The sequence below is a fragment of the Bos indicus genome, chromosome 17 (genome assembly GCF_029378745.1).
Source record: "Bos indicus isolate NIAB-ARS_2022 breed Sahiwal x Tharparkar chromosome 17, NIAB-ARS_B.indTharparkar_mat_pri_1.0, whole genome shotgun sequence".
Classification (NCBI taxonomy): domain Eukaryota; kingdom Metazoa; phylum Chordata; class Mammalia; order Artiodactyla; family Bovidae; genus Bos; species Bos indicus.
This window is the reverse complement of record NC_091776.1, coordinates 59,680,970-59,708,735: the sequence shown is the minus strand read 5'-3', so window position 1 is coordinate 59,708,735 and position 27,766 is coordinate 59,680,970. Positions and strand designations below refer to the sequence as shown.

The 27,766-nt window shown below is 44.1% G+C and overlaps 1 long non-coding RNA gene across 1 annotated transcript in view; it reads right to left on the bottom strand.

Moving 5' to 3' along the window:
* Positions 1-16,361, bottom strand: part of LOC139176746 (uncharacterized) — a 28,639-nt gene extending 12,278 nt beyond the window's left edge. Inside the window, exons 1-2 of the long non-coding RNA XR_011561186.1 lie at positions 10,932-16,361; positions 2,514-2,580 (exon numbers count right to left, since the gene is read on the bottom strand). This is a non-coding gene — a long non-coding RNA (uncharacterized lncRNA). The remainder of the gene's footprint in view (positions 1-2,513; positions 2,581-10,931) is intronic.
* Positions 16,362-27,766: the final 11,405 nt, after the last annotated feature.

Here is a 27,766-nt window from a genome sequence, read left to right as displayed (position 1 = left end):
CTCCACGAGAGGGGAACAAACAGGGCCCCCATTTTGCAGAATGGAAGACCGAGGTCTGCATAGCTTACAACCAATAAGTGGATTTTTACTAAAGCTAGAGCACTTTAGGGATCCAGAGGCCCAGACCCCTTGGTATGTCTTATAGATCACAGAGGCACAGAGACTGAAGGTCACTTGTCCCTGGTCCCGCAGTAGTCTTCAACAGAATCAGGGTTCTGAGTCTGTCTGTGTACTTTACCAGTTCTCTCTTAATTCCTTCCAAATCCATACCAGCTTTGATCCAACTCAAGTTCCATTCAGCCAGCTTTAGAGAAATTGAATTTCCTTAATAGGTTTTCCTAGACAAATCGCTTGAGAGCCAGGAAAACTCCAGGAGAGAATCAGGGAGATGTTAGGAGTCCTCCATTCTATTTCTGGCTCTGCCACAAACAGGCCGTGCAGACTTGGGACAATTGCTTGCTCTCTCAGAGGCCGTGTAGGGTCTGGCAAACAAAGGGGGTCCTACCCAGGGACCCACAAAGTCCCTTCTGCAGTGGCAGGCTGCAGTTCTAAGATGCCCAATCCCTGGCAAGCTTCTGCACTGGAGCCCAGCCATCTCACGCCCAGCATCTCAGGCTGATACAACAGACAGCGGACAAATCCCATTACAGACCACTCTGCGAGTCTCCACTTTGTCACTGACTGTTATGTGACCTTAAATAGGCATTCTCTCCTAATCTCCCTGGGCCTGGCCTCTCCTATTAGCAGCTGGAGACAAGGATATTTACCTGTAATAAAGCTCTTTGAGCTCCTCAGATAAAGAGCTTTGCATTAACAAAGCTCAAATCGGATTTTTTTTTTTTTTTAATGGACCAGCACACTGGCTTTGTTTGTGTTTTTGTGTTTCTTTCCCCCCTTACACTCTACAGAAGTGCAAAGTCGTGTTTGCCTTCCAAATTCTCTCCGGTTTAATTCATCTGTCTGCTTCTAGGTTTGAATAGGTCTTTTTTCGTAGACCAGATGTTCCCAAACTTTCTTGGTTCATAGTATCTTGGTAATTTTTTCATTATGTCCTTCACAATTGTGTTTATGAAGTTATTCACTTCAAAAAAGTTAGTATGTACGCCCTAACAAGTTAGTATCTTTTAAAAAAATAACACTCATGAATTTAAAGAAAAAAAGTATTATTTCATGCTTAAGTAAACCCAATTACTTACTAATGGGATATGTATGCCCGTTGCACCCTACTACAATTTCTCAAACCTTGGAAATTGATCACTGTCAATTTCATCTTCCACATTGATTATCTGTGAGGTACCTGTTTGTTTGGTTTTGTCTTTTAACATGGTCAGTCTCAAAAACCCAGCTTCTCAAAGACATGGAATTGTTGAAATTAATATAGTGAGTGAGACAAGAAAGGGTAAGCTCGTCCTCCACTCTATTACCAAGCACACCTAATTTTAAAAAATATTGCCAAAGAAAATTCTTCACATACAAAAGAAATGACAACAGAAAGAAACTTGGAGAATCAGCAATAAAGAAATAGCAATAGAAATGGTAAAAATCTGGGTATATATAATAGATTATTCTCCTCTTGGTTTTCAAAACTGTGTTCAATGATTGAAATATGGTTTACTGTGGTCCTCAACGTACATATCGGTTATATTTACAAAAACTACTACTACTACTACTACTACTATTAAGTCGCTTCGGTCGTGTCCGACTCTGTGCAACTCCACAGACGGCAGCCTACCAGACTCCCCCGTCCCTGGGATTCTCCAGGCAAGAACACTGGAGTGGGTTGCCATCTCCCTCTCCAATGCATGAAAGGGAAAAGTGAAAGTGAAGTCGCTCAGTCGTGTCCAACTCTTCTCGACCCCATGGACTGCAACCTACCAGGATCCTCTGCCCATGGGATTTTCCAGGCAAGAGTACTGGAGTGGGTTGCCATTGCCTTCTCCAACAAAAACTATATTATAAAGAGAAAAAGGTAAAGGGACATAACTGGTAAGATTTCTAGGTTGTGTTTACTGGTAGTCATAAACTGTTGATACTAGTAGACTATTATATACATATACATTATATAAATGCTGAATATATAAGATAATATATTCACTTAAAATATGAGTATGATGTAACATATTAATATATTTCATAAGTATAGTATCAATATTAATATATAACATATTCAAGATTATAACATATTCTATGAATATTGAATATTACATATATAAAAATTCATAGAGCAAACACTAAAAATTAACACAAAGAGATACAAACAAATACTATAGATAAAAGTAGAATACAAAAACATGTTCAAGTCCTGCAGGGAGATAAGCAAAGGGAAACAAAGGAGTCAAAGATGAAACTAAGCACTCAGTGAACATCATTTGAGTGGATGAATAAATGAATGATCGCAGGTTTTGGTTTATCAGGAGACTGCTCTTAAATAAGAAAGGTGTTTTATATGCTACATTATTAACCGCATTCCTATAACATCTTCTATCTAAAAAGGTGCTTTTACCACCACTTACATTTCTATGTGGATACGATGCCAACCTCGGATGTATTCATCATCAACACATCTTCTGGATAAAAGAACTGAAACAAAAGAAGACATATAAACAACAAGATTTTGAAACATCTTAAGTGAGAGATTCTGGAACTTATTCTAGCAAGACATTTCATTTTAACAGAAAATACAGCGTATTTTAAATATTTACATCTAATGCATGAAAATATTTATACAAATAAGCAACACAAAACAATCATGCTATATACAAAATAACCAATCCTTACGTACAGCCAATGTTTAGAAAGGGCATCCTTGTTTTAAGGTTATATAGAATTATATGAGGTGTATATATGTGAGTCTACGTTCAACCTCATGTGAAGATAATGTCAAAGCCCCAACTGGAGACCTCTGTTTTTCTAACTGAAGTATAATTACATCTAATAAAATGCACATATCCTAGGTTTATAGTCTGATGAGTTCTGACAAATTTATATATACATATAACTAACATCCCAATCAAAACGTAGTCATTACCGTGACCCTACAAAGTTTCTTCACAACTCTGTTCTGCCCATCCACTCACTCCCTGCTTCCAAAAAGCAATTGCTATTCTGGTGTCTGTGCCCATAGACCAGTCTGCCTGATCTCAAACTTCATACAAAACTTCAGTACAAAAGTACTGTTTTGTGCTGATTTCTTATATACTGTGCTCAATATGTCAGTTCAGTTCAGTTCAGTCGCTCAGTCGTGTCCGACTCTTTGCGACCCCGTGAATCACAGCACGCCAGGCCTCCTTGTCCATCACCGACTCCCGGAGTTCACTCAGACTCACAGCCATCGAGTCAGTGATGCCATCCAGCCATCTCATCCTCTGTCGTCCCCTTCTCCTCCTGCTCCCAATCCCTCCCAGCATCAGAGTCTTTTCCAATGAGTCAACTATTCTCATGAGGTGGCCAAAGTTTCAGCTTCAGCATCAGTCCTTCCAATGAATATTCAGGACTGATTTCCTTTAGGATGGACTGGTTGGATCTCCTTGCAGTCCAAGGGACTTTCAAGAGCCTCCTCCGACACCACAGTTCATAAGCATCAATTCTTCGGCACTCAGCCTTCTTCACAGTCCAACTCTCACATCCATACATGACCACAGGAAAAACCATAGCCTTGACTAGTACATATATATAAGGGCTTCCCTGGTGGCTCAGAAGAATCCACTTGCAATCCGGTTTCCATCCTTGGGTCAGGAAGAGCCCCTGGAGAAGGGAATGGCTACCCACTTCAGTATTCTTGCCTGGGAAGTCTTATGGACAGAGGAGCCTGGTGGGCTACAGTCCATGGGGTCGCAAGGAGTCAAACAGAATTGAGCTACTAAGCACAACTTTTTTGAGTCTTCCCTGGTGGTTCAAATAGTAAAGAATATGCCTGCAATGTAGGAGACCCAGGTTCAATGCCTGTTCTAGAATGGTCCCTGGGTTGAGAAGATCTCCTGGAGAAGGGAATGGCAACCCACTCCAGTACTCTTGCCTGGAGAATCCCATAAACAGAGGAGCCTGGTGGGCTACAGTCCATAGGGTCACAAAGAGTTGGACACAACTGAAGTGACAGCACACACTCATTCTGTTTTCACGTTTACAAATTTCTGGGATATGAGTCAACATGGACTTAATTTAAAATAATGTGAAGTAAATTATAGGATAGGTGGTGTACACATGATGGGTTGTTGTTTGGGAAATGTTAAATTCTGGTGTGGTAGTTAAGAGTGCAGAGGCCACGGTCACAGTTCCCTGGGTCCCTGGGTCTCACCCATTCACTAGATGAATGGGTAGTAATCTAAAAGCCTCAGTTTTCTCATTTGTAAAATGGATATGATTTTACTAATCCTCAATGGATTGTGGTGTGAATAAAGCAATATTTTAAAAACTTAACTCAATGCTTGGCACAGATGAGTGACTCAATATGTGGCAGATCTTATTAGATTCATGATGGTTAGGAGGTTAAATTTTAAGATTTTCTTTTTAGCCTTAGGGCTAGAACCATTTGTAGAACAACTACAGACTACAAATTTCTTGGCTACCTCTTCTTGCTTTCCTTTAGGATGAGCTCCTAGCACCTTCAACTGGAAAATCAGAGCAGCAGTGGTTGCTCCAGTATTGGCGGCTGCTCCAGCACTTCTCAGGGGTATAGAAATTCCCATTTCCTCAATGACAGGCATCAGTTTCACACTCGAGCTGTGAATTAAGAAGATATTTGGGCATAATGTGCTTTTCTAGTGTTTTACTGTGCAGGTCAAATTTCTCACTCTGGCTGGAAGCTGGAAATCCAGCCTCTATTCTCCTTTATATCAGAAGATTCTCTCTCAGCATTTCTCTTGTGCACATGCTCACCCTTACTGTTTCAAATCCGAGTCTTGACATTTGGAATAATGTAGAAGCCCATCTCGATGTTAATTTTGCCTTCTGATCTTCCCCACTACGATGGTATGCACTGGGTCCACATGCAAAGCTCATTGGTTCCTTCTTCTACTGAGCCTCATTTTAGGGTCCCAGAAAGAGCCACACCCTCATGTGGTACCCAGAACCTGTCTGGGGCTGTCTTTCTGGGCTCATCTCCCATCACTCTGCCCTTTGAATTTCTTTCTTTTTCTTTTTTTTTTAACTTAAATTTATTTATTTTAATTAGAGGCTAATTATTTTACAATATTGTATTGGTTTTGCCATACATCAACATGAATCCCCCAAGGGTGTACACATGTTCCCAATCCTGAACCCCCCTCCCACCTCCTTCCCCATACCATCCCTCTGGGTCATCCCAGTGCACTAGTCCCAAGTATCCTGTATCCTGCATTGAACCCGGACTGGCGATTCGTTTTTTATATGATATTATACATGTTTCAATGCCATTCTCCCAAATCATCCCACCCTCTCCCTCTCCCATAGAGTCCAAAAGACTGTTCTATACATCTGTGTCTCTTTTGCTGTCTTGCATACAGGGTTGTCATTACCATCTTTCTAAATTCCATATATATGTGTTAGTATACTTATTGGGTGTTTTTCTTTCTGGCTTACGTCATTCTGTATAATCGGCTCCAGTTTCATCCACCTCATTAGAACTGATTCAAATGTATTCTTTTTAATGGCTGAGTAATACTCCATTGTGTATATGTACCACAGCTTTCTTATCCATTCATCTGCTGATGGACATCTAGGTTGCTTCCATGTCCTGGCTATTATAAACAGTGCTGCAATGAACATTGGGGTACACGTGTCTCTTTCAGTTCTGGTTTCCTCGGTGTGTATGCCCAGCAGTAGGATTGCTAGGTCATAAGGCAGTTCTATTTCCAGTTTTTTAAAGAATCTCCACACTGTTCTCCATAGTGGCTGTACTAGTTTGCATTCCCACCAACAGTGTAAGAGGGTTCCCTTTTCTCTACACCCTCTCCAGCAATTATTGCTTGTAGACTTTTGGATCGCAGCCATTCTGACTGGCGTGAAATGGTACCTCATTGTGGTTTTGATTTGCATTTCTCTGATAATGAGTGACGTTGAGCATCTTTTCATGTGTTTGTTAGCCATCTGTATGTCTTCTTTGGAGAAATGTCTATTTAGTTCTTTGGCCCATTTTTTGATTTGGTCGTTTATTTTTCTGGAATTGAGCTGCAGGAGTTGCTTGTATATTTTTGAGATTAGTTGTTTGTCAGTTGCTTCATTTGCTATTAACTCCATTTCACTCTCCATCAGTATTGAGCTACGTAGAGCTCCTTTTACATTTTATTTCTTTTCTTTATCTCCTTACATATGCTGATTCCTCTGCATAGGAGCCTTTCCTTCTTGTCTGTTCGGCAAAGGCCACTTCATCTATCACAACTCTTTTCAGGTGTAACTTCTGCAAAGCTTCCCCCCACTCTCTCTCTCCTTCATTGCTGACTGCTTCTATTAATACTTCTATGGGTTCAGCTATTGCAGCATTTGAAATGTCTGCCTCTCCACTGATATTAATAAAAATTAACATTGAGCGGTTACCAAGGATTAGGAACTGCGCTAACCACTTTATCATTTTGCCTTATTTATTTCTCACAATATCGATCTGGATTGAATTGGTATTACTATCACTCCCATTTCACAGATGAGAAAACTGAGTGAAGCCACTTCTCCAGGGCTCCGTGACTTGACAGTGAGCTCCGTGACTGGAGAAATATAATAAATACTGAACCCCCACCCTTACAGATGGGATCAAGATGGTTGGAATGTTGGCAAGCCTTTCGACTTCTGTTTTCTTTCTCTTCTGCTTCTTTTTTGGTATGATTGGAGGAAAGACAGCTACATGTCTGGACAAACCATGTATGGCTCCTAATTCAAATTTCACATTCAGTCTTCCTGGGCCCTGAGGTCAGAGGCTAAAATGAGAGTTCTTGGTCTCAGCTCTTCTAGCTATAAGCTGGTAGGATTGCTAGATTTAGCAAATAAAAAATAGGATGCCCAATTAAATTTGAATTTTAGATAAGCAACAAATACTTTTTTAGTATAAGTGCTTGTGTACATGCTAAGTAGCTTCAGTTGTGTCCGACTCTTTTCGGCCCTATGGACTATAACCTGCCAGGCTCCTCTGTCCATGTGATTCTTCAAGCAAGAATACTGGAGTGGGTTACCATCCGCTCCTCCAAGGGATCTTCCTGATGAAGGGATTGAACCGGTATCTCTTATGTCTCCTGAATTGGCAGATGGGTTCTTTACCACTAGCGATACCTGGGAATCCCCTTTAGTGTAGGTATGTCTCCAATATTGTATGAAACATACTTATACTAAAATTAGTCATCATTTGTCTGAAACACAAATTTAACTGGATGTGTTGTAATTTATCTGACACCCCTCCCTGGCTGGCGGGGTGGGGGGTGGGGTGTGTCCCAGTAGTCACTAGAGGGAGGGAACCTAGTCTCATTCTGTACCTGCTTTTTGCCAAGTATCTGGCACTAAATTCTACATTCATGAAATTAATCCTCCTAATAAATCCACCCTCTTGGGTGGGTGGGTTGGTAGCTATTAACTGCTCTATTTTATAGATGTTTTTTCTAAGTAAGAGTTATCATTTACTGGCTTCTTATATATCTACAGGGCTTCCCTTGTAGCTCAGCTGGTAAAGATCTGCCTGCAATATGGGAGACCTGGGTTTGATCCCTGGGTTGGGAAGATCCCCTGGAGTACGGAAAGGCAACCCACTCCAGTATTCTGGCCTAGAGAATTCCATGGATTGTATAGTCCATGGGGTGGCAAAGAGTCGGATATGACTGAGTGACTTTCACTTATATATCAATGAGACAGATTAAAACGAATACAAATTCTTTGACATTCCTTCTATTGAGAGGTGGGGGCTTATGACTATTTCCATTGAATCCAGAGAGTGTAGTGGTATGTTACTGCTTTGACCAATAGATTATAGTTCAAAGGACACTTCCACTTCTCATCTCTTGGAACATTCATTTTGAGGCAAACCAACTATCCTGGTAAGGAGTCCAGTGACTCTACACCACTGTGTTGTGAGGAAACCCAAGACAAATGCTGAGGATCTGGAGGATGAGATACCATATGGAGAAGGTGAAGTGTATGGGAGTATAAAAAAGGCATCTTGAAAGTGGATCCCCAGCTAATTCCACATGGATCATAGGTGAACCACCCAGCTGAACCTTTCCCAAATTCTTGCCTATAATATCATGTGCAAAATGAGGCGGCTGCTTTAAACCACTGAATTCTGAAGTTGTTCATCATGCACCAATAAACAATAGGACTGAACCCAAGATCACTGAATGAGTTCTGGACATACCATTTATTAGCTCTGTGACCTGGGTCTCTATTTCCTTGCCTATAACATGGGGATACTTTCCAGTCTGTAAAAGAAGCAGTTGAGGCTCTGAAAAGCTTAGTAACTTGCTGGAGGTCACAGAGCTACCAAAAAGATCTGGAAAAGTCCTCATGTACCCAGATTCAAAGTTTGGCTAATATGTCTCCATTTCTTCCCCCTTCACACTAGCTTTGAAATCTATGCCTCAGTTTCCCCATCTGTAAAACAGGGATGCTAATAATACCTTCTTTACAAAGTGTATTAAAAAAAAAAAAGTCAAGTGCTTAGCTTAGGGCCTGGCACATAGTAAGCAGCCAGTAAACATTCACAGTGATTATTATTTTATTATCTCCTCTGCCGAGGCTGACAGCAAACATCTATTCTGTGCCTGCCTGCTTCCTCCAGGTCTCTAACTTGTGGGAAGCCTCATCAGAGGGCATCTTTAACTGAACAATCCAGAGTGCTACCTCTTAATATTTAATGAATTCCTGAGACTCTCGGAAAGCAATGTGAGAAATATCCTGTAAAAATCTATTCATGTTAATAAAATACCACCCAACAGGTTGGCCATTACCAAGCAATTCAAATTTTCAAGCAGGTCAAATAACTCCTTGCAATGATTTGTGCGACTCCCTTCCCCACTCACCTTTCTTCATTTTTGGGGACGCATGTATTATTTCCATAGTTAAGGTGCTGGACCTTGGGCTGTCCTCCTTCCCGATTCCAACCAGTGGTTTCAGACACTAACGAGGTGTTAGTGTTCCCTGCTCATCCATCACAGATGTGTGAACTTTGAGCTCCAAATAATAGCTGAGAAATTCAAAGTTGGCTGCCAAAAGACAGACCTTTCCAAAAGGAGCTCTCTTACCTTTTCTGGGATTTTTTTTTTTAATATGTATTTATATGGCTGTGTTCAGTCTTAGTTGGGGCATGTGGGCTTAGTTGCCCTATGGCATTGGGATCCTAGCTCTGGACCAGGGATCGAACTTGCGTCTCTTGCACTAGAAGGCTGATTCTTAACCACTGGACCACCAGGAAAGTCCCTTTTCTGGACTTCTTAAGGTTGAGCGAGGCAGAGGAGGAGGAAACAAAGTACTGTTCCCTGATGAGAGGAGAGAAGAAAATTCATGTTTCTCTGGTGGTTAATACATGCCGGGACCCACAGTAGGTACCATCACATGCATCCCTTATAATATCTTCAGAATAAGACAGAATGGCTTTATGGACTCATTTGCCAAATGGAAAAATAGAGGTTCAGAGAAGTGAAGCTCCTTACCCTAAGGTCACACAGCTAAGCAAGGGTTATGTCAAAACTGGAACCTGGGTTTTTAAGATCCTGAAGCCTCCGACAGTCATTAACTACAGGCGCTTTTCATAATCATCTGGGGAGCATTTTTGACATTTGTGTTTTCAAGCTTTTTCTCTCTCTCCTCTCTTTCTTCTTCTCTATCTCCCTGACTTTCCCTCTCCTCTCTTCTTGCCTCTCACATATCATTTTTCATCACATTGCATTAACTGAAGTCCTACTATGTGCCCACATTAGCATCCAGGTAAGGTCCTTTGGGCTTCCCTGGTGGCTCAGATGGTAAAAAATCCACCTGCAATGCAGGAGACCTGGGTTCAATCCCTGGGTTGGGAAGATCCCCCGGAGAAGGGAAAGGCTACCTACTCCAGTATTCTGGCCTGGAGAATTCCATGGACAGAGGAGCCTGGCAGGCTATAGTCCATGGGGTTGCAAAGAGTCGGATATGACAGGGAAACTTTTACTTTCGAGGTCCTTTGGTCAAAAACTACATAAATCAATTTCAGCTAGCTAAGGAAAAATAAAAGACATTTGTTAGGATGACATGGAGGTATCTCAGGATGTCAGCATATAGCTGGACAATAAAGATCCAGGAAAGGAAGGGAAAAGGGTAGCTCTTGGGTCTTCATGGAGGCTCATGGACCTTTACCCCACCATGCCACCGCTGTCATGCCTTGCCTCTCACCAGTTACTGGTTTCCAGGAAAGACTCTTATTGGTGACTGCCCCTGGACCTGATGAGCAAGGTCATGTGATGCCTCACCTAGGGTATATCTGGAAGGAAGGCAAGATGTTTGCTCCAAGGAGAGAATCACCAAGAAGCTGGCATTCACTTCAAAAGGTGCCCACAGGCATATACTGGGCTGCTGGGATGGAAGTGAAAGTCTGCCTTCAGGGTGATGAGTATCTGGCATAAAGGCAGCCACAGGTTTGGTCTTAAGCATCCATGGTCACTCTTCATTCATTCAAGCAAGAGCATATGCAGTCCCCAAAATGCAAGCTCCTTTAAGTCCATGAATATGACTCTGACTCAAGACTGTGACTGCTGGGCCTGACTTAGAGCCTGGAGTATAGCTGGTACTTATATTAGTTAAAGCATGCTAGGTTCTTCTGGATTTTTACACATACCACTTAACATTTGTATCTTTTCTTTTTCTTTTTCACCCATGCATCATGTGGAATCTTAGTTCTCCAACCAGGGATCAAACCTATGCCCCCTGCACTGGGAATGTGGAGTCTTAACCACTGGACCACCAGGGAAGTCCCTAACCTCTGTGTCTTAAGTTAACAAATATTCATTTCTCACACATATTTCCTGTCTGTTGCAGTCGCTCAGGGGTCCATACTGTCACTCAGGGATCCAAGTTGAAGGAAGTTCACCACGTGGAGTTCCTTGGTTTCTGCAGCAGGACAAAATAAACTGTATAGTATTAATTCTAGAGAAGTTTCCTTGCAGTAACATAGGTCACCTTTGTCAATATTTGTTTGGTCGCAACTAATCACATGACTCTTTCTAATTGCAAAGAGGCTGGGAAGTATAGACGACTACAGGCACACCAGTGATAAGAGAAATATCTGTCACAGTAATCAATTAGTATTTTCTCAACACCAATAAAAGGCTAAAAATAGCTGACATTTTTGAGCCTTTACTATGCCCACACATTGTGCGGAATGCATGACTTATCAACTGTCTCCTTTAATTCTCACATACAACCCTGGGAGTTAGTGTGGTTATGGTTCCTATTTACAGATGAGCAACTGGAGACATAGAGAACTAGGTCAATTACCCAAGTTTACACAGACAGAAGTAGAGGAATGAGGCTTCAAACCCAGGCCATCAGACCCCAGAGCCTGCTCTCAATAGCAAGTTACCCATTTTAATGACTGGGCAGGCATACTGGCTATTCACAATACTGGGAGGCAGAATGTTGCAAGTATGAAGAGGCCAGGGAAGAAAGGGTGAAGAAGAATGGGGTTGGCTTTTCCCCAAGGAGAATGGTCATGGAATGAACTGGATGTGTGGGGAGTCAAGGTCTTTGAGCTGGATTTTGGTTCTTACAGGAAGAACTCACCAAGCAGATAAATGAGAGAAGTATATCTAGTGTGAGAATGTCCACTCCACTGGGTCAAGGTTTTGCCATGTTCACTGCGGCATCCCCAGTGCCTAGACAGTGTCGGTCTAACGCAGAGACAGGACTCTGGCAATACAGAATCTGAACTTAGTACACACTCATCAAACACTTGCCCTTGGTGAGCCATGAATGGAATGAAATACAGCATAAGCTCTTCCGAGTTCCAGGTTGCAACTGTCAGGGAGAGAAGGGGGAGCTCGAGCCATGGCTAAGCAGGGTGCAAGAAGCTGTCTTTCTGGAAGAGGTGTGGAGACTTCCCTGGGGGTCCGGTGGCTAAGACTCCACACTCCCAATGCAGGGGGCCTGGATTTTCTCCCTGGTCGGGGAACTAGATCCCACATGGCTCATGTTCGCATGCTGCAACTAAAGATCCCACATGCCCCTACTAAAAACATCCAGCATGCTGCGACTGGGGTCTGGTACAGCCAAACAAATAAAACAATTTTTTAAAAGCCTCTGGAAGAGGTGCAATTTACATGAACGGCAATCTCAGATTCCTGGGCGGGTGTCTTTCTGAGCTGGAAGAAAGCAAGTCAGACAGGTCCTAGGGGCATCCTGCTCTGAAGGCGCAGGGTTTGGGAAGCACCCAGATGTTTCTGATCACGACTGAGCTGGGGATCTGCCCCGTCAGTGTCCTCCTGTTTGGGAGACAAGAACAGATGAACGGAATGCGGAGGATGGACGTGAGCAAATGTCATGCTTGCAAAGCAACTGCTGGAGGGTCACTGAGATGGGAGACTGGAACTTCATCTCAGTTAAAATCCCACTGAGTTTTTCCCAGATTAGAAAAGGGGCTTTCTTTTCTTTAGAGGCTTGTTTTGCTAAAGTTTGCCTTCTCGGCTGGTGACATTCTATAATAATGGTAATAAAAAAGGGAGTGGTGGTGGCTATCTCCCATCCTCTTTTTTAATAAAGGAATTTTTATGACATCATTTTAAAATATGATCTAGTCATTGGGTCACTGGACTTTGAAAGTCTTCCCAGGAAAATTAGTTGTTCTCATGTTGGTGTCTTGATTCACAGTCCTCTTTTGGCAGGTCTCTTATGGGTAATGTAACAGATTAAAAAATGTGTTCAAAGCCCACACATGCCATCTTCTGAACCTGATTTCTCAGACTCACAAACCTTTTAGATCTGTGGTCCTTGATGATCTGCTTCCAACTGGGCCCTACCCAACCCCATGAGCTGGACACTAAACTTTTGTTTAAGCTGTTCTTTTTATTTTATGTCTGAAATCTTCCTCTCTCCATCTTTATATATGTCGCCTAGCAAAATCATTACTAATCTTTCATGTGTGCCTCAGTTACCATCTCCTCTGAGCAGGTGCATATCTAAAGGTGAAGCGACAGAACCAAGAACCTTGAAGCCAAGCTCCTTCTGTCACTCCACATCGCAGAAGAGTAAGAGAGAGAGAGAGCAAAGCAGAAATTTGGCTGCAGTTTTCTCATGATGTCACCTAACAGTATGGAACCCTATGTGCCAGGCACTGTGGACGAGGTTAGTTGGCGTGGGGTGACCAGACAGCCTGGTGACTCGGGACATCTTATACTCAATGTCCCAGGGCGATTATTTATAGTTCCACCTTTCCCTCTCAAAATTTCCCTGGTTTACAAGAAAAACTGCAGGTTCTCCTGATTTTTCAACAATAGCTTTGTGAGGCAGATGTTATTATTAGTCCCATGTTACAAAAGAAGAAACTAGGACTCAGAGAGGTGACGTGACTAGCCTAAAGTCACACGGCTAGGAAGAGCTAGAACCCAAACTGGAATCCTGACAGATTCAGCCCCTATCACGGGAGGTAGAATACTCTTCATCTCCAAGAATTAAAGACGAGACGGCGATGTGTCATCAGAAGCCTGGGAAACATTTGGACACTGTGAATGGCTCTACAGAAGTCAGGGTTGGATGTGATCCTTTCATCTATTCATTTAATATGTGGTTATTGGGCATGAGTGTGTGTTAGCACGCACGTGCAGAGTAGTGAGTCTGCACACACACACACACACACCCTCTCTGCCCCTAGCAAGTATGAATTCTGGAGGGGAAAACAGATGAGTGACCACACTCATTACCCTACCAGAGCTTTCTCCCATAGTCCCATTTAATTTTTAAAAAGAGGCCGAGGAACTTCCCTGGTGGTCTAATGGTTAGAACTTCACTTCCAATGGTGTGGGTTCAATCCCTGGTCTGGGAGCTAAGATCCCACATGCCTCATGTCCAAAAAACCAGAACATAAACAATATCACAACTAATTCAGTAAAGATTTTAAAAATGGTCCACATCAAAAATAAATCTTGAAAAATATTATGAAAAAAAAACCAAACAAACAACAACAACAACAAAGGCCCAAACAGGTGTCTTTCCAGACAATTTTTTTCAGTGGCTGTGCTAATATACAGCCCAGGTTCTTCCATGGCAGGAACTGGTTGAGGGCAGTAGCAATCCTTTAAATGAGAATTATACTTTAGAGCTTAGCAGAAGCCCCATCTGGGTCACAAGAATCTTTATGTCACCTTCCTGGTAGTTTACAATTAGTTTACAATTTCCGTTTACATGTAGCTTCTTCCCTAAGTTTTCTTGTGGACTTTTTTCCACTTAGGTTTTAAATATACTTGTTTAATGAATTTCCTATTTATTCTTAATATGTTGAATTCTAGGTATTTCTTTTTTTTTAATAGCTCTGCTTTTTAAATACCTCTGAATTCTTGGCATTTTTTTTTAATAGCTCTGGTATTTCTTTTTTAAAAAATATCTCTGTTTATGCTGCTACACCTTACATGATGTCCAAGGCAGACATCGCTAATCAATCAGGACCCTCCTGCCCATAGAGCCTGAAGAGGCTCCAGTGCTCACTGCTTTCCCCGCAAAGCTCCAGGCAGCCACTACAATCAATCAGGAATGGAATATACAATGAAACCCATTTATTTTTACTATCTTTGCATCTACTCAAATGCCTTAAAGGCTGAGATGTATATTTGATTCTTCTTTACTTATCCCCTGTCCCTCAAGGCAGGTCTAAGGCTGAGACTTTCCTCGTGCAGTAGGGGAATTAACTGTTCTGTGGGAGGCCAAGTCTGAGCCCATCTGTCTGCCCACAGGGCTCTACTTATTGGGCTTTGGAAAAGGGGCCAAGACTCCTGAAGCGAGGAGAAGAGAAAGAAGAAAACAGCTCCAGTTAAGTGTCCCTTTCTCCTTTTCTTCTCTCTCCTCTTGCAAAAAGAAAAGAACAATACCAGCCAGCTGAAAGCTCATTAATGCACTTGACCTTCCGAAAGAAAATTAATTCCAACTTCACACCTACCGGCTGTGTTGCTCAGCTTTGTCAAAACGTTGGCATCATTAGAGAGGAGATGACATGGCTGGAGGGCTCCGAGAGTCTGCCACCTCCCTACGCTGGGCTGAGTGAGTAGGAGCTGGCAGGAAGCACGCGGAGGCGCCGGCCCTGTCAGCTTTTCACTGTGGATTAAGCTCTCTGCTGTTGGCTCTGGAAATTGTTATCACTGTCGAGCTGCCCCAGTGATTCTTACCAGGCTCCCTGACAGCACAGGCCCACAGAGCAGCAGCCTTGAGGGCCTTCTGTTGGAGGGAAGGCAGACTGTGTGTGTGGGGGTGGGTGGGGCGGGTTGTAGGAGAATGTGTGTCTGCATGTATCAGTGTCAGCGTGTATGAACATGGGTGCGTGTGTGTGCACATGAGGATATGGGCATCTGTGTGTGTGAATGTGCATGCATGTGCATGTATGTGTACAGCTACACTCAAGTGGAGACCTAGAAGAGCGTGCTCGGGTATCTGTGTCTGTGTGTGTACATCTGTTGTTGTTTAGTCGCTAAGTCATGTCCAACTCTTTTGTGATCCCACAGACTGTAGCCCGCCAGGCTTCTCTGTCCATGGAATTTCTCAGGCACAAATACTGGAGTGGGTTGCCATTACCTTCTCCTGGGGATCTTCCCGACCCAGGGATCAAACCCACATCTCTCCTATCTCCTGCACTGGCAGGCGGATTCTTTAGCAATGAGCCACCTGGGAAACTTGCATGTACATTTAGGTGGATACAAATGTCATCCTATGCATTGTGAGTACATGTGCCTTGCCAAGTGCATACATACATGTGCATAAGGGGACACATGTGCAAACATGTTCAGAATGTGTGTGCTCACGGATATGTATATGTATGTGAACAAAGCAGAGGGACTGGGTGCAAGTTTAAGGGTGAAACTGTGAACATGTGTGAACATGTGATGGGGTGTATGTTTCTACGTGGACATGTCCACATTCACGTGTACAGGAGACTGTTTTCAGTGCTACAAGATCACCTACAAGTGTCAAGGCATGTCTGAGTATGAGCAAATCATAGACACCAAATCCCTCTCTCATTTTTTAATGATGCTATTTGATATTGAAAAAAGTTAAGGGAATTATGGTGACAAGTGCCAGAACTTCTTAGATTCTTAGACTCATTTTGATTTTAAACGATTATTTTGAAGTTTAGGAGAGCTGGAGAGAACATGTCTTTTCATTGTTTGGAGCCTAATCTGGCCCCAATGAACACATGGGCTGTGACATTGTACATGAAAGTGTGTACGTGTGTGTGTGTGTGTGTGTGTGTGTGTGTGTGTCCGCACGCATGCAAATCCATATTTGTGTGAGTATTCATATAAGAAGTAACTGTTGCCTGTGTAGGTAGTTCTCCATCATGTTCTGGTTCAAGTTTCAGCTGAATTTATGTATGAATTGGAAATATATGCACTGTTTCATCTGTATCAGGTACCATTTCAGGTGCAGGAGAGAGAGACTGAGAGAAGGAGACTGAGAGAGAGAGAGGTAAAACCCTGTTTGTGTCCTTGAGAAGTTTCCTCTTATTTTCCAATTCTAAATATTTACCAGGAGATCCTCGTGGCTCTAGATGGAGTTGGATTCTGAGGACATGTCCAGGCTCATCAAGAAGCTGTTATTGATTAGTGATGTCTGCCACAGACGTGGGATGTGAGGTTTGTAGCAAGTATGTCATTTGCCAGAGAATCAGAATATCACACCTAATATGGCTCTCTGTAATCCCGGGTTCAATGTCTTCATTTTATAGCTGGGTAAGCCACGGCAGAAAAGGAGAGGGAGTTGCTTAAGCAGCGCTTATAGTGAAGGAAGCGAGGCGCCTAGGCTGCAGAATTTAAGGAGACACTCAGGTCTGTGCAAATGCTCCCCTCACCTGCCTGACCCTGACAGTGAGTGCCTCCTTAAATGTGTGCCCTAGATGTCTCATTTGTTTCACCTTAATCCCAGCCCCGGCTCAAAGTCACATTGAAAGAATCACCATGTGCTCTATTTGGAGACAAAGTTCAGTGACTCTACTTACAAGCACTTGTCTGACTGAAAGTAATAGAAATCAACTGAAGCTTAAGAAAAATGGGAATGGAGTGTCTCAAAGAACCCAAGAGCAGAGGTTTAAGTAGGGTGAAGAAAGGTCTAGAACCGGGACCCTGGACAGAATTCGATCTCTGTTTCTTACACTAGTTTCCATTATTCTTTCTGGGCTGAGTGGCTTTCCCTGCTCCACCAGTTAGCAATTCTGTGCATGTCGGAAATTTTCTTGCTTTTTTCATCTATATAATGAGAATATTATTCATCACTTCCTTACCTCCTTACCTGATAGGACTGTAAGGTGTAATATATGTAAATCATCCAAGTGGCTGACAGACTAAGTGATATCAGTCATCCTCACCCACCTCATCACCTCCACCATTACCACTTTGTCTCTTCCTCCTCACCATCACCACCATCATTGTCATCACGTCATCATTACTAACACAATCATCATCATCATCATTGCTTCGTGGAAAAGCACTCTGATTTGTCCACACTGGGCTAATTCTGATCCAGTTAATTATGGCCACGTTATATATGGAACTTCTGGGAGCCAATCCCTGTTGAGTGTTGGCAGCTGGTGGTTAAGGGTATGAACAAGGCAAATGCTCCCAAGTTCTGGGGTAGTCTCTGGTTTGGTTTTGTTAGAACAGCACAGTAGGGGGTTCTCTGCTGTTCCATTTGGATCTGTTGTTCAACCCTTCCCCTTACCTGCTGAAGATCCCAATAATGGTTCAATCTGCTCTACAATCATTCCTGCCTAGCTGCAGGTTTTGAGGTTTAAGTCCATTAATTAGTCCATAATTGATTCTAATCTAGGGGATGCCACTGAGTCCGCTGGATCCAGGGCAGGTAGGATTTTGTGATGCAGGGGTGGCAGGGGTGAAAGGACAGTAGAACCAGGGAAGGTCTGAAGCTCTGGGTATTGCTGAATCTTGATGGAGGTGGGGGAGAGGAGAAATCCCAAGTAGAATGAGGACCCAGAAAAGGAAGATGGCAACAGAATGTGGAAGGGAGTCTTGAGTACAGTGGCTCTGTCTGATAGAAAAGAAGAAGAAAAAGAAGGGGGGGGGGGGCGGAAAGGAAGGGGAGGAAAAAGAAGAAGAGGAAGAGGAGGAAGGAGAGGAGTGAACAAAAGCAGCAGCAGGTGTAGCTGATGAGAAAAATTAAAGCTGCTGCTGTTGATACATCAATGAAACTGATAATGATGAACATGAAGATAAGATGTTTCTGAGTGACACTCAGCCTCGGGGAAGCCGAGTTCTAATTAACACAGACTTCTGGAAATGGCCTCTTTCTCCCTCATTATGCTCGGATCTGTAATGCACACCTGCCCTCTGCGCCATCCCCCAGGTCCCCCTCACCCAAGAAGAAAAGAAAGAACCCTGAGGGCTCCCCTCAACAATTTCAGAGTTCTGGTTCAAAGGAGGGTGCTCGGGCTTGGAGAGCTCTGCCCTGTGGTGGAAAGGGGGCTTTGAGGGCAGCTAGTAAATCATTTACCCAAGTGGCTGGACAGAGGAAATTGCTGATCCCATATCACCAACCCCTGGAGGCGGAGACGAGGCCCCCGTAACACAGGCTTGTCCAGGGGTGGAAAACAGGGTAGTGGCCTTGCTTCCAATGCTGATATGAATAGATTTCATTTCTTTTATCCAAAAAAGCCGTGGAAACAGTAACTAAACCAACTTCCGTGTATTGAGGGATCATCATTTACTGGGTGCTGTCTTCCGCTTTTACATATCCTTTGATCTTCACATGAGCACTATGAGAGTGTTGTTTTTTTATTCAATTGAAGCTTATGAAATTGCTGACATTCAAACATTGCTGAAGTATAAAACTGTCAATTTCATATGATTCAATCTATTATTGTTGTTGCTACTGGAGTCTCAGAGGGGTGAAATAATTTACCCAACGTTACCCAGCTCCAGTGTTAGGCTAAGCTCCTTACCCTGATTAGGAAGTTCACATGTCCTGGATACTATTACTTCCCCAGCCTCCATTCATAGCTGCTTCCCTCTCTCCGCTTCTTCGAGTCTCCATTTCCTCACTTGTAACTGAGGCTGTGACAAAGAAACGGCCATTTGCTAAGCATTTAGTAGGTTCCAGCACTGTGCTGAGTACACTACCCTTGTCACCTGATTTTCTGCTCCTAGCCCCTCTGTGATACAGGAATTGCTCAGAGCCGATGCATGCATAGGCCTGAGCTCTGTGTCTGCAGATAGTAGAAGCCCAGCTAATGTCCATATTCTTATGACCCCTCTTTCAGGAGCCACAGCATCAGAGCAGGAGGGAAGAGTACACCCTGTGACCAGGAATTAAGCCACCTTCCTCCTGGAAGCCACACCCTCCTGGCCAGGTGAACACATGCCAGGCATGCAGAGGTCCCTCCTGTGGGTTCATTCCTGGGAAGTGAGAGGTGGGAGAGGAAGGCAAGTCTTCCAGATATCTTATCATGAAACACTGACACATCTCAGTGGATGTGTCATGTAGATGACCCCTCACAGTGGGTGAGTTTGATGGGATGTTATGCCAGATCCCCTTCCTACATCACCTGTCTAGGAATGAAAGGAGGGGTCAGAAGGAGGCAGACACTTGTCTTGCACTTTGGGTTATTCGGAGCCCTTTGTTCTATTGTTGGTTCTTTGATCAAGCCATTCATTTGCTAACCATACAAATGAATGTTGTACCACTGTTCTAGGCATGTTCACGAGCTTCTGATCTCGCCGCTTGCAGATTTGTGTGTGTTTGGCTCCCTGAAGGCTGTAGCTTTAAACAGTCCCCAGGCAGCCACTCTGCCAGCAGCTTGGTCCAGCTCCCTGTATGCTGTAGGTGCTTTGACGCTGACGGGTGAATTAGATTGTGTTACACTGAGGAAGGAATGGAGTAATACACCTGACAATGCAGGAGACACGGGTTCGATCCCTGGGTCAGGAAGATCGCTGGGGAAGGAAATGGCAACCCACTCTAGATTCTTGCCTGAAAAACCCCATGGACAGAGGAGCCTGCTGAATTACAGTACATGGGGTGGCAAAGAGTTGGACACAACTGAGTGACTTGCACACATGCAAGGAAGGAATGACTACTCGCTCCAGTACTTTTGCCTGGGAGATCCCATGGACAGAGGAGCCTGGTGGGCTACAGTCCAGGGGGTCACAAAGAGTCAGACACGACTGAGTGACTAACACGCACACACTAAGGAGCACGGTACTGACCTCTGTGTGTTTTAATCCACGCACATCGTAGGCACACTGAAATATCCAGATGAATATTTGTCAGATGGAAGTGAATTGGAGCATAGATGTTCACATTTCTTCCCCAGTCTGGCTGGGGTTTGGGGAGAGGTGGGGTAGGGCCTGTTTTTATTTGCTGTCGCTTTGGTTTGATTTTCACCATATCGACTTCCCTGGAAGGGAAGGGGCCCCTCAGGTGAATGGCGAGGAACCCCAGATCAGGCCTGGCTTATATTCTCATAACTTTCTCATATTACCAGCTCTGGATACCACCACACAGGCCACCTCATTGTGTAAAAAAGTCCCCCCAGATTCCTGCTGGACCGTGCGACCATCCTAACTTCCCCCAAAACAAATCCCCTAAGCATAACCGCCAGGAATTCCCTAAAGTGAGTGACCCTCAGGCACACAAGAGGTGCACCAGAAGCAAAAAATAATAGACGGCCTTCATTCGCCTGAGGCCCGTGATGCAACGCCATAAAGCATATGATTTAGGATATTAAATGCCGTTGGTGATGAGAACGTCGTGTAAGATTTGCTTTGCGACGTCTTTCTTCTCAAAGTGTCATTAAAAATGATTTATAGGGGAGCCTGAGTCTAAGAAACAACACGATTAGAACTGAGGGTTGGGGAGATCGGGTTTCCCAGGCAGTCCTGCCATGCTGTCCTAGGGAAGAAAAGCCTGTGAGCGACTGCAACCAAATGCTTCAAAGTCGAGTGCATGCGTGCAGAAGGAACACGGGTTCCCTGCTGAGGGGAAAACAATGAAGCCTTGTGGGACACTGTAAAGTGCTTGTTTCAAAAGGTGAATTCCAGAGGGCCAGCCTGGAGGAGGCTTCTTTGCAGAAGCCCGGGGAAGTGAGGTTTCACCCAAGACCACACTGGCCGCTCTCCAACCTGGACTTGGAATGCTGCTGTCAGCTTTTTACATAATAAGGACATAAAGGTCGCATGTGTAGTTTATCTTTATTACGTGCCTGGCACTTGACTCAGCAACCCTAGGAAATCAAATGTTATTATCATTCCTATTTCACAGATGAGAAAACTGAGGCCCAGAGAGGTGATGTTTCTTGCTCACAGTTGCCCAGTTGGCATGAGAGGATTTTAACACAGGCAGCCACACTCCAGAACCCAGAGGCTTAACCCTCCATATCCACAGAGTCGTAACTTCTAAAGTTATGCCAAATATCCCTTTTGCTTCACTCTGTCCATATCTCTGTCTCCCCAAAAGTTGCCATTAACTAAGCACCAACTATGGGCTGTTCCCCTGGGCGCTTGCTCTATGTTATGCTTGATCTTCATTACAACTCTGCCAAACTGGAGGTGTGCTTGACCCTGTTCCACAAAAACTTGAGGAGTAAAGTCCCATATCGAATAAGTAGCTAAGCAGGGAATAAAACCAAGTTAGCCTGATTTCAAAGGAAACTGGTTTGCCTGGAGGCTGTGTTATGCAGAACGTCACAAGGCGTCATTTTGGGGTCTGAGGGTTAGTATGCTTCTTATAGAACGGAGTCTTCTGACCTGTAAGAAATCTCTAAGAAATCACGGCAGGGTTTAGAAGAGTGGGTTTGGGGCTGGGAGGCCTTCTGCCGCCTGTCTGCTTTGAGGTCTGCATTGCCTCTGCCTGGTGGACCAAAAAGGTTGTGCTCCTCTGGTTGGGCTAGTTGTCTGAGGACAACCTCCACTATCTTACAATTATGGCTTCACTGCTGTTGCTACTGTGGTATGTTAGAGCAGCTTTCCCTTACAGAAGTCTCCATAAATGTTTGCTGGATGTACCAAATGAAGAGAGCTTATGACAGAAGGAAACGTTTGAAGCAAGGAAAGAGAAAAAGAGGAGAAAAACACTTCATCCAAAATTGCAAATCAGAGAAATGGCCACAGACTTGTTTTGTGTCATCCGTTTGGTGTTTGCATCAGTCATGGTAAGTTTGATTATACTGCAGCAACAAATAGCCCCCACATTTTCGGAGCAAAATAACATTTACTTCTTGCTCTTGTAACATGTTCATTGTGTTTCTGCTGGCGGTGGGGTCAGTGGTGGTTCCTTTGCTGGTTTATTATAGTAACTCAAGAACTGAGGCAGACTTCTCAGCACTCAAGTGCTCCCATTGTAACTGAGGCAATGAGAAGGATCTGGAGGGGATGCTGCACTGGCTTTTATAGTTTCCACCCGGCAGTCATGGGAGATTTCATTGGCCACAGTGAGTCACATGACCGTGCCCAACTTCAAGGGCACGTCCATCTTGTTCCTGGGCAGGGCCACCTCCAGAAATATCTGCAAATGGCACCAGTGAGAACCCCAACATTTATGCAGTTTTTGGTGGTGGTGGTGTAGTCACTAAGCCGCGTCCAACTCTTGCAACCCCCTGGACTGTAGCCTGCCAGGCTCCTCTGTCCATGAATTCTCCAGGCAAGAATACTGGAGTGGGTTGTCATTTCCTTCTCCAGGGGATCTTCCCAACCCAGGGATCAAACCCAGGTCTCCTGCATTGCAGGCAGTTTCTTTACCAATGGAGCTACAAGGGAAGCAGTGAAGGGCATTTGTAACCAGATATTTCTATGAGCTCAGAGATCTAAGAACTGGGGAGTTTGGCAGCAGTGACCCAAGCCGTGGTGACCCTTAGAAGAGGCATACATGCTCCATGTTGCTGCTGGCCCCACGTGGCCCACTTCACTCATCTTGGTTAGGTGCCTGGCTCCTGGGAGCATTTGCCGTGCAGACGTCTGGTTTGGAAGGATGAAAGGTGCCGCTCCAAACTCGCTCTGCATTTCATTCCCATCACCAGATGCGCTTGTAATCTATTCCCACCCTAGAGATGAATAACGCTAATACCCTGGAGGTGCTTTGCACAGTCCAGGGATAAGACCTGCTGGCTGTAGCGCTCAGGTTTGTTGGCAACAGTGGGATTGCCTAAGCCCATGAAGGGTGTGTCTAGGGGATTCATGAAGTTGGGGGAGGGAGTATGAGGAACTGCAGAGCCCACGCCCCTGGTGAGGCCATATCCAGCCAGTGGGAGCTAAAGGGGGCAGCTGCTTCTCCTGGAAATCTCCTGTTTCCTTTGAGCTTCTGCTGCCCATACAACTCCTCTGGGTTCCCTGCAGCCCCATATGAAAGAGGTGCAAGAACCTTTCTGTGCAGTCAGCAGCGTGGGGTTGAGCCAAGTGTTGTGTTCTCACCCAGTAGGGGTAGAGGTAGAGGGACTACAGTGGGAAGATGTAAGGTTGTACTCAGCAAAAGAGAGGACATTAGTCAGGGGTGGTGTTGTTGCTCAGTCACTCAGTCATGTCTCACTCTTTGTGACCCCATGGACTGCAGCCTGCTAGGCTTCCCTGTCCTTCACCATCTCCAGGAGCTTGCTCAATCTCATGTCCATCGAGTTGGTGATGCCATCCAACCATCTCATTCTCTGTCATCCCCCTCTTCTCCTACCTTCAATCTTTCCCAGCATCAGAGTCTTTTCCAATGAGTCAGCTCTTCACATCAGGTGGCCAAAGTACTGGAGGTACAGCTTCATCATCAGTCCTTCCAATGAATATTCACAATTGATTTCCTTCAGGATTGACTGGTTTGATCTCCCTGCAGTGCAAAGGACTCTCAAGAGTCTTCTCCAGCACCACAGTTCAAAAGCATCAATTCTTTGGCGCTCAGCCTTCTTTATGGTCCAACTCACACATCCATACCTGACCACTGGAAAAACCATAGCTTTGACTAGATGGAACATTGTTAGCAAAGTAAAGTCTCTGCTTTTTAATATGCTGTATAGGTTGATCACTACTTTTCATCCAAGGAGCAAGTGTCTCTTAATTTCATGGCTGCAGTCACCATCTGCGGTGATTTGTAGGTTAGATTATGTTGCAGTAGCAAACCACCTCAGAATCTCAGTGACTGAAAACAACTAGAGATTATTCCCACACACTACTTTCACTTCACCTGACATATGGATCTTGGGTCAGCAGGACCCAAGCCACCTTGGCTCCATTTCTGGTAGCCACTTATAGTAGGATAATGAATTAGCCACCATCTTCAAAACTGTCAGTCTCCCTCCTAAAGTCAGAGAGCTCTGGAGGGTGCCAGTTAATCAAATCTCCTGTCCAGAAGTGGACAGGGAAATCTCCTCTTCCCCGCTTCATATGCCCCACTCAGGTACTAGGGGGCCAGGAAATACAGAGATTCAGATATATTTGCTTAACAAATTTGTGAATGACAACCACATTGGGAGGAGAGGCTATTGCTTTAATAACCACTACTACTAAAAAGACAGTATTAGACAAGGTTTTAAGTGTCATCAACAATTCAATGCATCCATCATCAAGGCCACCAGACCTCTGTACTCGCGGGTCCAACTGCATAGACCACCACTCCCTCTCCTCTTTGATGCGCTGCTTCTCATCATGCAGGCTAACTGCCATCATCTTGTAGAAGGCCTTCCTGATCACTCTGTCTCAACTGACTCCTCTTTGCAACCGCCCCCCACCCCACCCCATCCCACACATCATGTTTGAAAATTTTTCTTTATAGTCCTCATCACTCTCTGGGCTGATCTTTCAAAAAATTCATGTGTTTGTATATATTTATTGTCTTTGTTCGTTCTCTCTCATGAGAATGCAAACACCATCAAGGCAGAAACGGGTAGTCTTCATGGCTATATTCCCATCATCTTGGGTAATGGCCAGAACATGGCAGGTGCTCAATAAAGCCCTGTGAAATAAATTAGAAAAAAATACATGCCCCCTAAATATGCATGGATGAATGTAGGAACGACTGTGACTCACAGAACGCGTACTTTTCTACTCTCCTCATTCACCTCACCAGGCAAACATTAGGATCAGTCCCATTCTGCAGAGGACTGAAACTCAAAGAAGCAAAGTGATTTACATGAAACCAGAACTAGAACATGAGAGAGTCTATATTTAAACCAGGGCTTGCTGAAGCTTCTGCCATTTCTGTTGGGCTGCCCTGGCCCTCAAAAGGCAGCTATTTATGAAGCCTCCAGGGTTTTAGGCCTGGGGCTAACTGCCAAGGGGAGGGGATAAATTCTAACCCATGGTCTTTGCCTTCTTTTCAACAGAATTCCTCTTTACTCGCCTAAGGTTTCAGTGATTCCCTTTATTTAATATTTGCTATATGGGTAGTAGAAGGTTGAAAGCTGGACCTCTAGAAAGATACATCCACATCCTAACCCTCTTACAACCCATGAGTGTGGCTTTACTAGGAAAAAAGGGTCTTTTTTATTTTTCTGGTGGAGAAAGAGAAAACTAGGGAAGGGCAAAAATTCAGAAACTAAATGAAGAAAGGAAAAAGTGATCAACTGGAACAAATGCTGAGAGGTTTGATTAAGATGAGGCAATGAGAACTGACGATGGGTCTGATAGGATGTGGATGTTGGTAGCGAGGGGTGGGGGGAAAGGGTCTTTATCAATATGAGTAGGGCTTCCCAGTAGCTCAGTTGGTAAAGAATCTGTCTGCAGTGCAGGAGAGCCAGGTTCGATTTCTGGGTTGGGAAGAGCCCCCGGAGAAGGAAATGGCAACCCACTCCAATATTCTTGTCTGGAGAATCCCATGGCTGGAAGAGCCTGGCAGGCTACAGTCCATGGGGTCTCAAGAGTTGGACATGACTTAGCGATTAAAGCACCACCGCCACCATGAAAGAAGGTTCAAGATCTCAAGGTGTGGACTTTGCTGGTGGTGCAGAGGTTAAGACCCAGCACTTCCACTGCAAGGGAGTGGGTTCAATCCCTGGTTGGGCAACTAAGGTCCCACATGCCATGTGGCATGGCCAAAAAATAAAATCTAAAATAAAATAATAAATGCTTTTTTAAAAAGTAAAAAAAAGAAAAAATAATTAACAAAATAATATCTCAAGGTGGACTCATCCTGGATTACCCAGGTGGACTCTAACCTCAAGGACAAGTATCCTTAGAAGAGAAGGATGAGAAGAAGATGAAGACACAGACACAGAGGAAGCTGGAGGCAGAGGTTAGGGTTACGTAGCCATGAGCTAAGAAAGCCAGCAGCCACCAGGAGCTGGAGGAGGCCAGCAAGGCTTCTCCTCTAGAGCCTCTGGAGGGAATCCAGCCCTGCTGCCACCTTGATTTTTGGACTTCTGGCCTCCAGACTAAGAGAGAATAAATTTCTATTAGTTTAAATTAAAGCCACCAAATTTGTGGTTATTTGTTACAGCAGTCACAGGAAATTAATACAGGTTCATATCTCAGACACGATAAAGTTGTATAATTTGGACACTGGCTTGTATTCATTAGAAACATCAGCGCTCCAGCCCTTTGCCCATGTCCTCAGGTGCCCCTTGCCCCACGCTCACTCATGTTTCCATGTCCCACGCCTCCATCCAAGACCATGGTCCGGCAACCTCATAGCAGACCTGGTACTATGACAAAGCCCTCTGTAACCTTCCCTGGCAGTTCGCATTACTCCCTCCCAGGTATCTGTGCTCTGTTGGAGTCCAGCACCGTACTCACAGTATAAGATAGAAGCAAAGTGCAGAGAACTTAGAATACAGTGACTGTTTTAAATCCCGGCTCTGCTGTTCACTGAGTCTTGGTTCCCTTTTCTGTAAAATGGACTCAATCTTAACTTCATGGAGTTGAGATTAGGCTTCAGTGGGCAAGTGTCTTTAAAGCGCTAAGCAGAGTGCTGGCATTCAATGCATGCTTGCAATTATTGCTATTATGGGACCAATTTGAGAAATATAATTATTGGAGAGCTATGTGAACTCATCCGGCTCAATTGAGTTTAATAAACTCTGCTGAGATGCTGTGGGGATGCACAGTGAGGTAGGATGCTGCATGTGCTTCGGAAGAAATGGCTGAGGTGCTCATCATAAAGTAATTACACTGGGCTAAACGGTTCGGCTTAAGGAAGGGCAAGAGCCCTGCCAAAATAGCCAAAGAGCCTGTCTAAGGGGAAAAATCTGAGTTAGAGTCCAGTTTAGTAAAAAGGAAAAGACCACATCTTAGATTAAACCCTGTAAGAAGCATATAGAGAGTAAAAGTACTTCCATATTTCTGTTCAACAAACCAGATGGCAAGAAATGTAAAATCAAGCTTATTAGGAGAAGACAGAAGAAACACATTTAAATGACTGTTTTCATCTACGCACAGCATGACATTGATGAAAATGCGAATTACAGTTGTTAAAAGGAGGATCTTTCACCAAGAGATGTCTTTGGTTACATGGTTCAACATTCTTTTTTTGGTCTAACACTAGAAGCAGGTCCATGTGACATGTCAGTGTCTCGATCAGTCTTTGAAAATTAATGGTCGAATCAAAGCCTGTCAGAAGGCCCTCTTCTCCTCTTGGCCTTTAAAAGAAATATATTAATTTGCACATCATGTTGTTCCCCAGCATTCCAGCTGCCATCTACTATTCTCCCATGGAAAAAGAATTCTCCAGAATGCCC